Source organism: Cervus elaphus, chromosome 20 (assembly GCF_910594005.1).
Source record: "Cervus elaphus chromosome 20, mCerEla1.1, whole genome shotgun sequence".
In the NCBI taxonomy this organism is placed as follows: Eukaryota; Metazoa; Chordata; class Mammalia; order Artiodactyla; family Cervidae; genus Cervus; species Cervus elaphus.
The window spans coordinates 122,423,990-122,438,839 of record NC_057834.1 but is presented as its reverse complement, the minus strand read 5'-3'; the positions used below and the strand labels follow the sequence as shown (position 1 = coordinate 122,438,839).

Here is a 14,850-nt window from a genome sequence, read left to right as displayed (position 1 = left end):
GCACACGCATGCGTGCTAAGTTGCTTCAGTCATGTCTGATTCTTTGTGACCCCATGGACTGTAGCCTGCCAGATTCCTCTGTCCATGGCATTCTCCATTCAAGAATAGTGGAGTGAGTTGCCATGCTCTCCTCCAGGGATTCTTCCTGACCCAGATTCAAACCTGTGTCTCATGTGCCTCCTGCGTTGGCAGGTGGGTTCTTTACCACTGGCGCCACCTGGGAGCCATGTGGCCAGCACCGTGTTTTCAAATAGTGTGAATACTTTTAGGCAATCTGTCCTGTCTACTTACCATGACCTACCCCTTCTTGTCTTACATCTGGCCCAGTTAGCATATTTGCAGTAACTTCTTGGCTCTGGAAGACATTTGAGCTTATAATTTTTGGAGGAAGAAGAGAACCCAAGGACACAACTCTGGGCAGTATCAACTTATAAGAGATGAACAGGAAGGAGAAAGAATGAAGGAGAATGGGAAAGAATGGCCAGAGAGATTGGAGGAAAGCTTGAAAATAATATTTTCTTCTCTCGAAAATTATGGGAAGCAAAGTGTAATAAGGGCTTCCCAGGTGGTGCTAGTGGGAAAGAATCTGCCTGCCAATGCAGGAGATGCAAGAGACATGGGTTCGATCCGTGGGTCAGGAAGATCCTCTGGAGGAGGAAATGGCAACCCACTCCAACTCCAGTGTTCTTTTCTGGAGAATTCCCATGGACAGAGGAGCCTGGTAGACTACAGTCCAGAAGTCGCCGAGTCAGATACAACTAAGCACACACACACACACACACACTTAAAAAGTGTAATAAAGTCTAAAATGTGGATTTCATTTAATCCAGCAATATTTCTTCTCAGTATTTAACATAAGGAAATAATCATATCTGTGCACACAAGTTTTTGTAATGTGATGCTTGTTGCAGCATGTTCATCGTAGCAGAAAATTAGAGACATCATAAATGTCTCTTGGCTGAGCATAATTAAGTAAATATAGTATGTCCATGTGATGAAATAATATGTAGTCATAAAAAATGATGTCAGATTTTATTTCCTGACACAGCCCCACAACTTACCGTTGAATTTTTCAAAAGCAAGTTGTGGAACAGTCCATTTTAGAGCATTCCATTTACGTTAAGTGTCTAGTTATAGAAGGAAATGTCTGGAAGCCTTCACACACAAATCACAAGAATCTCCCAACAGCTAAATCCAATAGATCTTTTTCTGGCCTCTGTGTCTGTGACCTTTGTGGTTTTTGACATTGTTAACCTTTCTTGATTTCTGCTCCTTGTCGTCATTCCCTGACCTTTGTCCCATAGGCTGGCAATCAGGACCGAAAAATGGCAGACTCAATCCTGGGAGAACCCTTTGAAACTGGCAGCCTGTTTATATACTAGAGCACACCCAAAACAGAGCACTTACTGGGCAATTCTCTGGAAAGGAGCCATCGAGGACAGTATTTCCCTGGTCCTTGCGTCTACAAAACATTTCTGGAACACAACCCTTCCCAGGGTCTCTGGGTCTGAGTTTCCTCTCCTTACCCACCTCCCCCGCCCACTAGCAAAATCGCCTGGTTATCCCCTCTCTCCCACGCCTTCTGTTCGATCAAGGGGTTATTTTTAACAATGTTGTGTATACCATGCTTCAATCCTGGCAAAACACCAGAACTTTGGGACAGATACTGAGATGGAAATAGTCTCCCACAACCTCCCCCCTTTTCTAAAGTTTTTCCTTTTAAAGAGAGAAAATAAGTTATCTAAACTGTAGACAGCTCGACCAAGAAAGTCCCCGAACACTAGTTTGGAGTGACTGAACTTGCAGCGCTGAGGTTACACTGGAGGCTATGATAAAGCCCCTCCCTACCATGGTGGGTTTCTTCTCAGGGTCAGTCCCATCTTATTACTGTTCCCTGTAGAAGGCATCCAGGATGGAGCTCACACTTGCTCAGGGGTGACCTGCCAGGCGAAAGGATGAAGGATGAGTACCTCCCCATTTCCAGTGCTTCTCACAGTGACATCCCAGAGACACTACCTTAGTGGTCTTGTCACCTTAACCATAAGCCTGTTCTCGACATGCTTCTGCCAAGCCCCCCTCCCCTTGCTACTCAGCATGTATGATGGAATTTATGGACCCAAACCAGGTCTGGTCATGGAGCTATATGGAACTTTTGAGATCTTCCTTGAACCTTCAACATAAGCTGTTTCTTTCCTTTCTCTTTGTTTTCCATAGACTTGATAACTAAACCATTCTATTCTAGAACAGATTCTTCCACTGACCTGGTAGGTATGAGTGGAACTATCTACCAGCTACCAAACTCTTGAGTTTTCCTGCCATCTAGCCCACATTTCCATCCATTTCTCACAGTTTGCTGTATCCACCTGGGAGGGCCCTTGCCACATGTCCTTCTGGGACCTGTCCCAGTCCATTTGTGGTATCTGAGAGCTCCATGCATCCTAGAAATCTAGAATCCTAGAAGGAGCACAGACTTTGAAATCAGGAATCTCAGATTTTAGACCCGGCTCAGCACTTTCTTGCCTTGGACAAATTAAACTCTTTGAACCTCAGTTTCTTCATCTGTAAATTAGCAGAAATGTAGCCCTTGCTTATTTCAAATGTCTTTTGTTAGGATGAAAGGATTACAGCCTAGTGAAAAACAGCAGGTAGGATAATTATTCGGAGAAGGCAATGGCACCCCACTCCAGTACTCTTGCCTGGAAAAATCCCATGGACCGAGGAGCCTGGTATGCTGCGGTCCATGGGGCCACTAAGAGTCAGACACGACTGAGTGACTTCACTTTCACTTTTCACTTTCATGCATTGGAGAAGGAAATGGCAACCCACTCCAGTGTTCTTGCCTGGAGAATCCCAGGGACAGGGGGGCCTGGTGGGCTGCCGTCTATGGGGTCGCACAGAGTCAGACATGACTGATATGACTTAACAGCAGCAGCAGGATAATTATTTCATAAACATTTAATGAAAACCTTCCAGGACGTAAGCCCTGTGAGGGACACAAATAGGGATCACACGAGCCCTGCTGATTTTGATTGGCAGGAAGTTTGGATATGCCATAGCACACGGCAATTCCAGGCCCTGCCAGGAGCAAGGGAGCTAGAACCTTGGGGGCAGGGGATGTCAGGGCTCAGGGACCTGGGACGAGACAGAGTCTGGGCTTCCCAGGAAGGTCTGAAATCAAGCTGGGCCCAGTCGGCCTTTGCTAGCCCAGTCTGGTGTCAGGACATGTGTTGAGAAGAAGAGGCTTGAAACTTGCGGAGGCAAGTCAGGAATGGGAGCTCAGAGACTGGAACTGTTACTGGAGAAGTCCCCAGCAAGAGCTGTGTCTCTGCAGGGGTTGGGGTGACAGCCAGCTGACATCAAGCTGAATCATGAGGCAAGGATATGTGGTCACTGCGTGGAGGCCGCACCCAGGAGAGCATGCCTGTAACAGGAGAAGGAAGATGGGCCTGAAGTTGGGGCGGGTGTGGTCGTGAGGGTGAAGTGGGTGTGTGGACCACCAATGGAAGGATCCTGTACGCAGAGAGGAAAGTAGAAACGTGGGGGAGAAGGATGGGATAAATGACACAACAAGGCCCCTGAGGACACTGAGGGGAGGGGAGGGCCTCTGCTCTAAGAGGGGGATTTATCCTATTCTACAGCAGGGCAGAGTGGTAGGAACATAGATGGGCTTGTAATTGCAGTATAAAGGTGAAGGAATTCCCCCTTTCAGTGGTTTTCATTTTCTCCTGTAGAAGACACCCAGGATGGAGCTCACACTTGCTCAGGGGTGACCTGCCAGGCAGAAAGGATGCAGGATAAGCACCTCCCCATTTCCAGTGCTTCTCACAGTGACACCCCAGAGACTCTACCTTAGTGGTCTTGTCATCTTGATCATATATCTGTTCGAGATGTGCTTCTGCTAAGTCCCCTCCCCTTCCTGCCCAGCATGTATAATGGAATTTATGGACCCAAACAGCATAGAAGCAAGAGATGGGACCAAGCGCTGGACAGGAAGGCAGGGTGCTGGGAGAGAAGGTTGAGAAGAGTGGAGAAGGTTCATAAGGCCTCCATGGAGAGTGGAAGAGACTGCTTCCTAGGGCAGCCCAGAAACCATCCAGCAGCAGAGCAGGCCAGGTGGGCGGCCGTGACCCTGTAGTGGCACCAGCAGGCTGAGTCGTCCAAATATAGGGGTTAGGATTCTGGAAGGAGCAACCCCAGCCCAGAAACCTTGACCCCATTTGACTGTGCTTCCTCGGGGACCCATCTGTAGGAAATAGCTCCTGTTCCTAAAGTGAGGAGAAAGGTGCTGGTAGCTGGGGTAGGGACAGGGCTCAGGCCATTCCTGAAGAGAACAGCCACGGCCGGAATGGACTGTGCCAGGCCAGCACCTGACCGAGATGGTTAGTCGCCGGGACCCACACTGTGTGTGGACACAGCAGTAGTTTCTGGTGGACGAAGTGCTCTAGTCCTCCTGGGACGTGGTTGCCAGAGTCCTGGCAGGTCATACACTTGAGCATGGAGGGGCCTGGGAGAGCCAGGTAGTAAGTCTGGAGAAGGAGGCTATGGAGACAGCCCAACCATGCTATTGAATAAACCTGTGAGACTGGACTGTTAGCCCAGGGACAAGGGCTGTCAGGCCGTGTTTGGGGTAAGTATGAGCGGCTAGGATGAGGTGCGATAGCTGCCCTTGATACAAAGATGTGGTCTGAGGACAGGACTTCTGAATGCTTTCCTCAGTCATTCTGCAAGCTTCAGCTTCCTGACTTAAAGCAGGGTGTCTCACATCTAACCGTGGAAACCAGCATCAGGAGCAGGGTTGAGGGAGTCCTGGGGGGCTGTTGGTCGATACTGGTAGGACTGCTACTGCCATCAACCCTGCCTCTGACCTGGCATTCCCTGGGGAGGGGGAAGGGCCTGGCCGATACCAAAACTGGGAGGGAAGGAGGGGGCGAAGGAAACACAGTTATTGAGCAACTGGTGTGCTGGGAACTTGGCATGCCTATGTCACTTCATCTGTGATGCTGAATCTTTTCAGTTCCGTTTTACATTCATTTTCAACAAATGTTTATCAACCTGCTAAGTGCTGGGTGCTGCTCTCAGTTTGGGAGATACAGCAGTAAGCAAAACAGGCAAACCTTCCTGCCTTCACAGAGCTCATATTCTAATGGGGAAGCAGGCCGACAATGCCAGATGTATAAGAAAAATGTACATTATGTTAGACTGAGCTTCCCATGTGGTACTAGTGGTAAAGGATCTACCTGCCAATGCAGGAGGCACAAGAGACGTGGGTTGAATCCCAGGTTGGGGAAGATCCCCTGGAAGAGGGTATGGCAACCCACTCTAGTATTCTTGCCTAGAGAATTCCATGGACAGAGAAGCCTAGCAGGCTACAGTCCATGGGGGTCACAAAGAGTCAGACACGACTAAAGTGACTTAGCACGCACGTAGAGTTGGACTATAAAGAGAGCTGAGCGCAGAAGAATTGATGCTTTTGAACTGTGGTGTTGGAGAATACTCTTGAGAGTCCCTTGGACTGCAGGGAGATCCAACCAGTCCATCCTAAAGGAAATCAGTCCTGGGTGTTCATTGGAAGGACTGTTGAAGCTGAAGCTCCAATACTTTAGCCGCCTGATGCGAAGAGCTGACTCATTTGAAAAGACTCTGATGCTGGGAAAGATTGAAGGCAGGAGGAGAAGGGGACGACAGAGGATGAAATGTTTGGATGGCATCACCGACTCAGTGGACATGACTTTGGGTAAACTCCGGGAGTTGGTGATGGACAGGGAGGCCTGGCGTGCTGCAGTTCATGGGGTCGCAAAGAGTCTGACACGACTGAGCAACTGAACTGAGTATATTAGATAGTGAGAAATAGTAGCGAGAGCGAGAGTAGACAGGGTGACTGGGAATGGTGACATTTAAGTGACAACCTCAAAGAAGTTCGGGAGGGGCTGTGCTGGTTATCTGAGGGAAGAGCCTTCCAGGAAGAGGAGACAGACTGCAAAATCACCGAGGTGCTTTTCCAAAACCAGGAAAGAGGCCTATGTTGCTGGAGTGGGAAATAGTAGGAGATAAGTCAGAACTTTAAGAGAAGGCTGCAACATAGGGACATTGGAGGTCACTCTAAGGATGGAGGCTCCTGAGCAGGGAGTAACTTAGGTTTTAGAGGAGCACTTGGACTGCCTTGATGAGATAAGACTGTTGTGAGGCAGGGAGACCAATTAGGAGGCTATTGTAATCATTGATGAGAGAGATGCTGGTGACTCGGTCATGGTGGAAACAGTGGTGGTGGTAAGAAATTGTCGTGTTCAGGATGTGTTCTGAAAGGAGAACTGACAGGTTTGCTGACAGTGCAGATGTGGTTATGAAAGAGAGAGAAGAATCTAAGCTGACTTCAGGCATTTTGCCTGAGCAACTGGAAGAATGAAGGTCGCACTTAGCAAGACGGGGAAATGATTGCAAGAAGAGCAGGTTTTAGGGGGAGTATCAGGAACTCAAGTTTAAACATGCAAAGCATGAGATGCCTCTTAAACATCCAGATGGAGATATTGAAAAGGCAGGGGGTGTTCAAGTCTGGCATTCATGGGAGGGAGGCAGGCAGGCTGTGAAAATGGAAGAGGCGGTCACATAAGTGAATGTAGAAGGAGAAGCCAGGATTGAGCCCTTGGGCACAGCAACCTGTAGTGGTGATGGAGACGCGGAAGAAACTGCAAAGAAGGCATGTGCAGAATGATAGCAGCAGAACCTGGACAGTGTGGTGTTCTGGAAGCCAAACTAAGCAAGTATTTCAAGAGGAGTAATGAACTATATAATATGTTGCTGGGTGGTAGGGCAATTGCATAAATTGTTGTCCAAACTAGGACACTTCAGAGAATGAAAATGGGTATTATTAATAGTTACTCCAGGATAACATATATAACCAAGATGGCTCCAGGCAAATCAGAATATTGTATGGTCATTGTATGAGAACTGACCATTAGGTTAAGCATCATGAAAGTAATTGGTGACCTGGAATGATCAGTTTGGAGAATGGATTAAAGAGAAGTGAGAGGAGAGAGATCAGAAATGGTGAGTGTAAAGTTCAGTCAGAAAGAGAAAGACAAATGTCATATGATATCACTTACATGTGGAATCTAAAATATGGCACAAATGAACTTATATACAAAACAGAAATAGACTCACAGAGAGAGAACAGACATGTGGTTGCCAAGGGGGAGGTGGGTGGAGGAAAGAAGGACTGGGCGTTTGGGATTAGCCAGATGTAAACTATTACATTTAGAATGGATAAACAACAAGGTTCTACTGTATAGCACAGGGGAAAATATTCAGTTTGCGTGTGTGATCAGTAGTGTCAGACTCTGCAACCCCATGGACTGTAGCCTGCTAAGCTCCTCTGTCCATGGGATTTTCCAGGCAAGAATACTGGAGTGAGTTGCCATTTCCTTCTCCAGGGGATCTTCCTAACCTAGGGATCGAATCTGCATCTCTTACATTGGCAGGCGGATTTTTTGCCACTGAGTCTAAGCTCTTCTTTAGGTTACTCATTTTCAATGCTGTTACCTGAAAAGCTGCATTCCATTTCTCATCTCCTTGCTCTGTCGCTGTTCCTTACTACTGAATACTTTAAAAACAACATCTACTAATGGAGAAGGATTCATTTCAAATACACCATCTAATTTCTTTAATTTTTTAATCTCTGGGGCGGCTTTGCCTGATGAAGGTCATATTTATCATCTTTACGTTGTCAGGGGCCTCAAGGTCTATTTCTGTGTAGCACTTATAAACTTGATAAATCCTGTCTAGAAACTCTGATGGATCCTCAGTTGATTTTTATCTCCCGAATTTCGTCCATTTCTCTCGTCTAGGTGCCCCGTTGGGTTTTCTCTCAGACCTCCACACCAAGAGGTGGTAGTTTTCTGACTCCTTTTTCTCCTGATGCAATAGCATAAATGCTTCTACATATAGTATCACATCTCTTTTCCCTGCTCTTTTGCAAAACACTTATCCTGTGATAAACCTTTATGGAAAAGAATATTTTAAAATGTACATAGGTGTATAACTGAATCATTTGCTATTCAGCAGAGATTGGCACAACATTGTAAATTGACTATCCTTCAATAAATTTTTTTTTTTAAAAAAAGAAAGAAATGAGAAGTATAGATAGCTCCTTCTCAAGGTGTGTTTTGGTAAAGAAATGTGTGATAACTGAATCCAGGTGGTCATGGTATTGTTCTTTCAATTTTTCTGTATACTTGAACTTTTTGTTTTGTATTCCACACATAAGTGAGATCATATGGTATTTGTCTTTCTCTGTCTAACTTATCTTACTTAGCATAGTGCCCTCAAGATCTATTCATGTTGTCACAAATGGCAAGATTTAATTTTTTATGGCTGAATAACATTCCAGTGTGTGTGTGTGAGAGAGACATTTTCTTTATCTATTCATCCATTGATGGACACTTAGGTTGTTGCCATGTCTATCACTCAAATTTAAGGTGAGATGAGCCAGCATGCATTTTCCTCTGCCGAGCTACATTCATCTGCACAGGTCCATGTCCAGAGTAGGTAGGATGTGGGATTTAACAGGAGTTGTGTTGTAGCTGAATGAAGGAGGAGCACAGAAGTTGAGGATGAATACAGGGAGGTGGTTGGTTTGGAATTTAAGCTGGGTGAGAACAGCAGTAAGAACATAAGGAGGTGAAGGACAGTGAAAAGATGGTAGAACTAGTGGCATGTAGATCCTAGTGTGCTGAAGGATTGTTGGAGTTTTGCTAGAAAAGCAGGTGAACTATAGACCCAGGTACGGATAGGTGAAGATAGTTGGAGACTGAGAGTCTGAGATTGAGATTAGAAAGGGCTTTAGTAATGGCTTGGTCTAGGATATAGTATAGGAATAAATAGCTGAGATAGGGTAGAGAGTAAGATCACTGGAGGAGAAGGCAAAGTAGCTCTTCCTTGAAGTTTACCAGTTTAGATTTAAAAGGAAGCTCATCTCTCCTACTTCCTGCTTTCTGAAAAAGGAATAGACTATAAATATGGAGACTGATGATAACTGTTTCAGAGTTTCTCTGCTTCACTTTATCTTTGACCAAACTTGCACTTAGAGGGTAGGGGCCTGCTAAGGAAGGTGGTGTTAGACATTACCAAACCCAAGGGTCATTAATGGTCCGTGGCCATAGATTGGTCAATGGTCAAGGCTGCCAGAGATCAGAAAAGCAGCTAAGGTCATAAAGAGCCTGGGGGCAGAGACCCAGACCAGTGTCAGAATTGAAGCTCTTGGCTGTCATGTGTAAGAGAGTAAGTCATAGAGGCCCTCATAAGGGGCTGAAGGCAGGAAAATCTAGAGATCTGAGCCTAACTCAGTGCTATCAATAATATGGAACATCTAAAGATATTCCAAGGAGGGGACAAGATGGGTTGGGGCTTGCTTGTGTCCAGGACCCTTACTCTACCAGGCATTAGCAGTGTTGTATCTTGGGAAGGTCCCTATAATGACCTATAGAAAGTGGTTCTCTTCCTGGTGGTTTTCTGAAGGGTGATGGGGTGCTGAATGCAGCAGAGAGCAGGGGAGCTCAGAATGGATGGGTGTGAAAGAGGAGATTGAAAGGCTGCAGCTCAGTGGTTTTTGTCTGTGACAAATCCCTGCCTCATGTGCTATTTATTCATCTGTCCACTGATTACCTACTGTTCTAAGTTTTAGGCAGGTGAGGGAGAAGATAACGCACAGTGATAAGACAGTCTTTCTCAGAGTGCTTCTTAGCTTGTCGTAAGTTCAGATGTAGGACCTCTTGGGTTTGCAGGGGCCAGGACACCCATGTAGAGGTGAGAAATGGCAGAAGTAACAAGAGTAGCAGCATCAGTGTTTGCACAGGACCCGAAATTCTTACTGTAGGACAATCTCCCTGTGTATCTTGACAACAGGACTATGATAGGCGGGGTTCCCATCTATCAGCTTGACCCATTCCGCTTGGCAATTGATCTGGTGTCTGGGGAGAGAGAATTCTGCCTCTGAAGCCTCCAAAGGTCTCCAAAGTCAAGAATAATGCTGGAACCCCTGGACCAAAGGAGGTAGTGAGAGTATTCCAGATAGGACCAGAGCCCCCAGCTAGGCATGGGAATCCCAAGAGCAGTCTACATTAATGTATTGCCCAGCCTGGAGCAGTGAGGAGAAGTGTGATGAAATCCACCCACATGGGTTCAAGGACTTCAGACTTCCCTGGCTGAGGTTGGCATGTCCCTCACACTTCCCTGCAGAGAGAAGCAGTTAGATCGCGCTCAGGCTCTAGAGGCAGTGAACAGCTGGAGAGGTTGCCCCTCGGCCTGTGATTTGGATGATATTCATTGAAAAAAGAGAGAAAAAGAGAGAGAGAGAGAACTAGGGTTAGGGGGAGATAATAGACTCCTTTTAAAAAATACATGGAGCGTAGGTGCCGGTGGAGTATCTCGGACAAGATGTTCCAGAAGCAGTTGGACATAAGACTCGAACTCAGGGTAGAGATTCTGAGAGTAAGATGGAGACTCAGCAGCCACCAGCTGGACATAGGCATCCGGATGTTTGGAACTTGGACCCTCCTGAAACAGTCACATATTCCAGACTTTTCCTCGCAGTGCTTCCAGGGACTGTCAGCAGAGGTGGGAGGCAGAGCAGGTGGTGGTCGACAGTGACGCCCTTGAGTCCTCATCCAGGCTGCCTTCCTCAGCCCCCTTCTCTGAAAGTAGAGGGGCTCATCTGAGAACACAGCTGCTGCTCGTTCTCTGTCATGTTGTCTCATTTCTGAGCAGAGAGAAGAAACGGCTGAACCCTTCTTCTGGAAACTCCATTTTCCTTTGGGGCTCAGAAAATAGCATACCTGTATTCGTTTCCTGTTGTTGATGTAACAAATTATCCTCTCATGGCTCCAGAAGTCAGAAGTCCAGCGTCAGCATCTTTGGGCTGAAATCAAGGTGTGAGCAGGGCTGCACTCCCTCCGGATGCTCTGGGAGGCAGTCCGTATCTTACCTCTCCCCGCTTTGAGCAGCTGCTGATGTTCCTTGGCTTGTGGCCACATCACTTCAGACTCTGTCCCTGAGGTCATATTGCCTTTTTTCCTGTTTGTGGTAAAATCTCCCTGTGCCTTTCTCTTCTAAGGACACTTGTGAGTGCATTAAGGGCTCACCTGCAGGATCCAAGGTAATCTCCTCAAGAGCTTACCTTGATGAAGCTCATAGTCTTATAGGTAAACACCAACAATAAACAAGTTTTAAGTAAATTATTTAGTAAATTGTTGTTGTTTAGTAGCTTCAGTCATGTCCAACTCTTTGTGACCCTATGGACGGTAGCCCACCAGGCTCCTCTGTCCATGACATTCTCCAGGCAAGAATATTGGAGTGGGTTGCCATCTCCTCCTCCAGGAGATCTTCCTGACCCAAACTGGCTCAAACTCATGTCTCCTGGATTGACAGGTAGATTCTTTACCTCTGTTACGTGTACCAGTTCATTATAACTGGAGAATGCAAGCTCTGTGTGACTAGGGATTTGCCTATTTTGTTCAGTGCCATATCCCCCAGGACCTAAAATTGTGCCTAGCATAGCAGGCAGATGCTGAATAAGTATTTATGAGATGAGATCAGAGATCTGACTCCCACCAAATCTTTAAAACCACCGGCATCTGCTCCACTTCTTCCTCCTTTCCCCTTGATAACGTGGAGGCAGTGTCCACTCAGCTTTGAAGATCAACCTCTCCTCATGTGCAATGTCTTCCTGTCTCAATCAGAGTAAAAGGTGAGGTCCTTACAATGGCCTCCAAGGCCATCCATGATCCCCCCCCGTCCCCTGCCATTTCCTCTCTTTTTTCACCGCCCACTACCCTCCCTCTGCTCACTGTACAACAGCCATACTCCTTGCTGCCTTGGGCTTTTTGGAGCTGTTGCCCCTCTTGGAATACTCCCCTCCAGATATCCATCTGTCTTACTCCCTTACCTCCTCCCAGTCTGTATTCACATTTCACCTTTCTCATGAAGTGAACCCTGAAACCATCCTGTTCAACTGGATGCTGTTCATCCAACTCAACTGCTGCTATAAACCTTGCCATAACTTTCTCCCCCACAGTATTTATCTTGTTCTAGTTTACTAAATAGGGCTTCCTGGGTGACTCAGTGGTAAAGAATCCCCCTGCCAATGCAGAAAATGTGGGTTTGATCCCCAGGCTAGGAAGATCCCCTGGAGGAGGCAATGGCAACCCACTCCAGTATTCTGCGCTAGAAAATCCCATGGACCTAGGAGCCTGTCGGGCTACAGTCCATGGGGTCGCAGAGTCTGACACAACTGAGTAACTAAGCAAGCACACACACATGAAACAATAAGCAAATGAACAAGATAATTTTAAATGGTGCTGAATGTTTATGAAGAAAATAAAACAAAGGTGAGTGATAGAGACAGGAGGAGGAAACCCACCCTCAACAGAGGGGTTGGAGAAGATCTCTCTGAAGAGGTGACATGTGAACAGAGATCTGAATGAAAATGAAGAGCCAGCCTTGAAGGTCCACAGGGGTTCCAGAAAGGTCCAGAGGCAGGAAGACGTTTGTTGTATTCAAGGACTGGATGGAAGCCCAATATGTACTGTTTCAGGGTCAGTCAGGAGGAGGACCTGAAATGAAATGAGAGGCAGATGAGGGAGATTAGTCATTGTCTGTGGTTTGATTTTGATCAGAGGCAGTGGGAAGGTTTTAGGCAGAGGAATGTCCTTATGTGGTTGATGATTTAGGGGTATCCTTCTGGCTAGTCTAGGAATGGAATGGAGGGTCCAGGGTGGAAGCTGGTCACTGACCACTGGTCCCAGGGTGATGATTTGGGTGATTTGGGTGGTAGCAGTGGACACAGAGATTAGTGGGTGAACAGGATTTACTGATGAACAACAGATAAGAGATAGACAGGAAAAATAAATGAGTCAAGAATGACTCCGTCCTATTGGCAAGATAGAGGGTTGTTTATAAAATAGGTATTTCTCTTGGGAGAATGTGATGATCTGAGCATATGGGACTAAAAAAGCAAAGAATGACTCCTAAGTTTTGGTTGATCAACTGCCTCTGCCTGGCCTCTCCTTTCCCCCCATCAAAGCCAGAAATTCCACCCTTCCACCACGGTCCTATCCATCATTGACATCCCCACCACGTCTGTCACACTCCCGTGTGCCTCTGGCTCACCTCGTAAGGCAGGGTCCAAACTTGATGAAACGGATCCAGCCACTTTTTCTGCTTCTGCTTCCGGGTTGCTGAACTGTTAACAGAGACGCACGAATACATGTATCGGTCCCACTGTGGCATCCTGGTGGAGAGAGAGGCCTCCAGACTCTCCCAGTATTCAGCACTGCTCAGTCATCCCATCCCTGGCTGACTTACAGTGACGGCTCCAAGCCTCTTCAGTTACCACAGCTCACCCCTTCACGCCCATAACCCTTAACCCCAGAGATTCCCCAGAGAAATGGGGTTCCCCCAGATCCCAGCACACCTAGCAGAGAAGCCACTCTCGCCTGCTCCCCCATTTCCCAGGGAAAAGTCAATCGGCCCTCTGTGTCCCTTCCCTCCTACTCTGATCTGGTCCCCTCGCCTCCCGGGGCCTCTCTGCTGCTGCCCCTCTGTCTCTCGTACCCTGTCCCCCATTTCTCTGCTGGCTCCTTCCCCCAGTACAAGCAGGCTCAGTTCTTCCCCCTCCCGTTTTACTCGCCAGCTCCCAGCCCGTTTCTGTTCTCTGCTCCACTACCGTGTTTCTGTAGAAATGGCCTTTCTCTGAAACGCTCTCACTTCTCTCCCTGCACCACCCACTGTGGGCTGCTTCCGTCCCCTCTCCACCCCTGACTGCCCTTCCCCAGGGGCCCACTGACTTTCGTGTATCCCAAAGGCAGTATGATAAAGTATGGATGACATTGTGTCCATCCATGAGGCTCTTGTGAGGAGGAAATGGGATGACAAGCATACAACACTTCAGACAGTGTCTAGAATATTGCAAAAGCTCAGTAACTGTAAACTGCTGTTATTACAGCTGTCATCTGTCACACATTTCACTGTTGCCTCTGTGTGTGTATTTGCTGCCTCATCCATCATCCATGAAGCCAGGACTCTGAGCTGTATTGTCATATTCCCAGGGACTAGCATGGCACCTGGGATAAGCTGGGGCTTAGCAAGTATTAGAGAGCCGGAGAGTGGTCACTAGGGCTGGGATTGTGTCCTTGGACTCTGGGTTATGTGGCCTCTGTAGACAGTCTGGCCATCATCCAAGCTCTGACTGGGGAAGGTTCTCTTGCCTCTTGTGGCTTCTCAGCTCATGGTCCTCTCCTCACCTCCCCACACTTCCCTCTTCTTACCAGGACGTCGGGCCCCTTCCCTTCCTCCTTGGTCCATGCTGGGTACAGTCTGTCAGCAGAGTCCGGGAGCCCTGTCAACAGCAGTCCAGGCACTGCCCCGTTGAGGGCCTCCTTCAGCACAGGCCTCCCTGCCTGTCACACATGTCATGCATGTGGCTCCAGCCTGTCTGGACACAGATGTGGCCAGAGTCCCTAAACAGAAGGAGGGGCAGCAGCTGGCAGCATTTCCGAGCAGGAGGGGTTTGCTAGGAAACAGTAGGGACATCACTGGAAGCCTGGACATCACTTTGGAGCAGGGGGGGTCAAAGTGCCCATGAGGAGCTGCACAAAGCCGCCCTCAGAGCTCCACAGGTGGGCAGAACTCGGCCTGCACTGGCCCATGGGGGCCTGCACTATGGAGCCGGTCACCCCAAGTTCTTTTCCCTCTTCCAGCCAGTGGTCATCTATTGAGCACCTGCTGCATCCTGGCCGTGCGCCGGGGAGGGAACAGGCACATTAGTGTGCAGTCAGTGCCAGGAGGGCACACGAACAGTGG

The 14,850-nt window shown here is 47.7% G+C and overlaps 1 protein-coding gene and 1 long non-coding RNA gene across 3 annotated transcripts in view; one reads left to right on the top strand and one right to left on the bottom strand.

Moving 5' to 3' along the window:
• ST3GAL3 (ST3 beta-galactoside alpha-2,3-sialyltransferase 3) overlaps positions 1-14,850 on the top strand; it is a 204,971-nt gene that overhangs the window by 154,991 nt on the left and 35,130 nt on the right. The window lies entirely within an intron of this gene.
• LOC122678021 lies at positions 12,351-13,698 on the bottom strand. The gene is made up of 3 exons (XR_006335987.1): positions 13,603-13,698; positions 13,159-13,231; positions 12,351-12,602 (listed from the first exon to the last, which is right to left on the bottom strand). It is a non-coding gene; the product is annotated as an uncharacterized LOC122678021 (long non-coding RNA).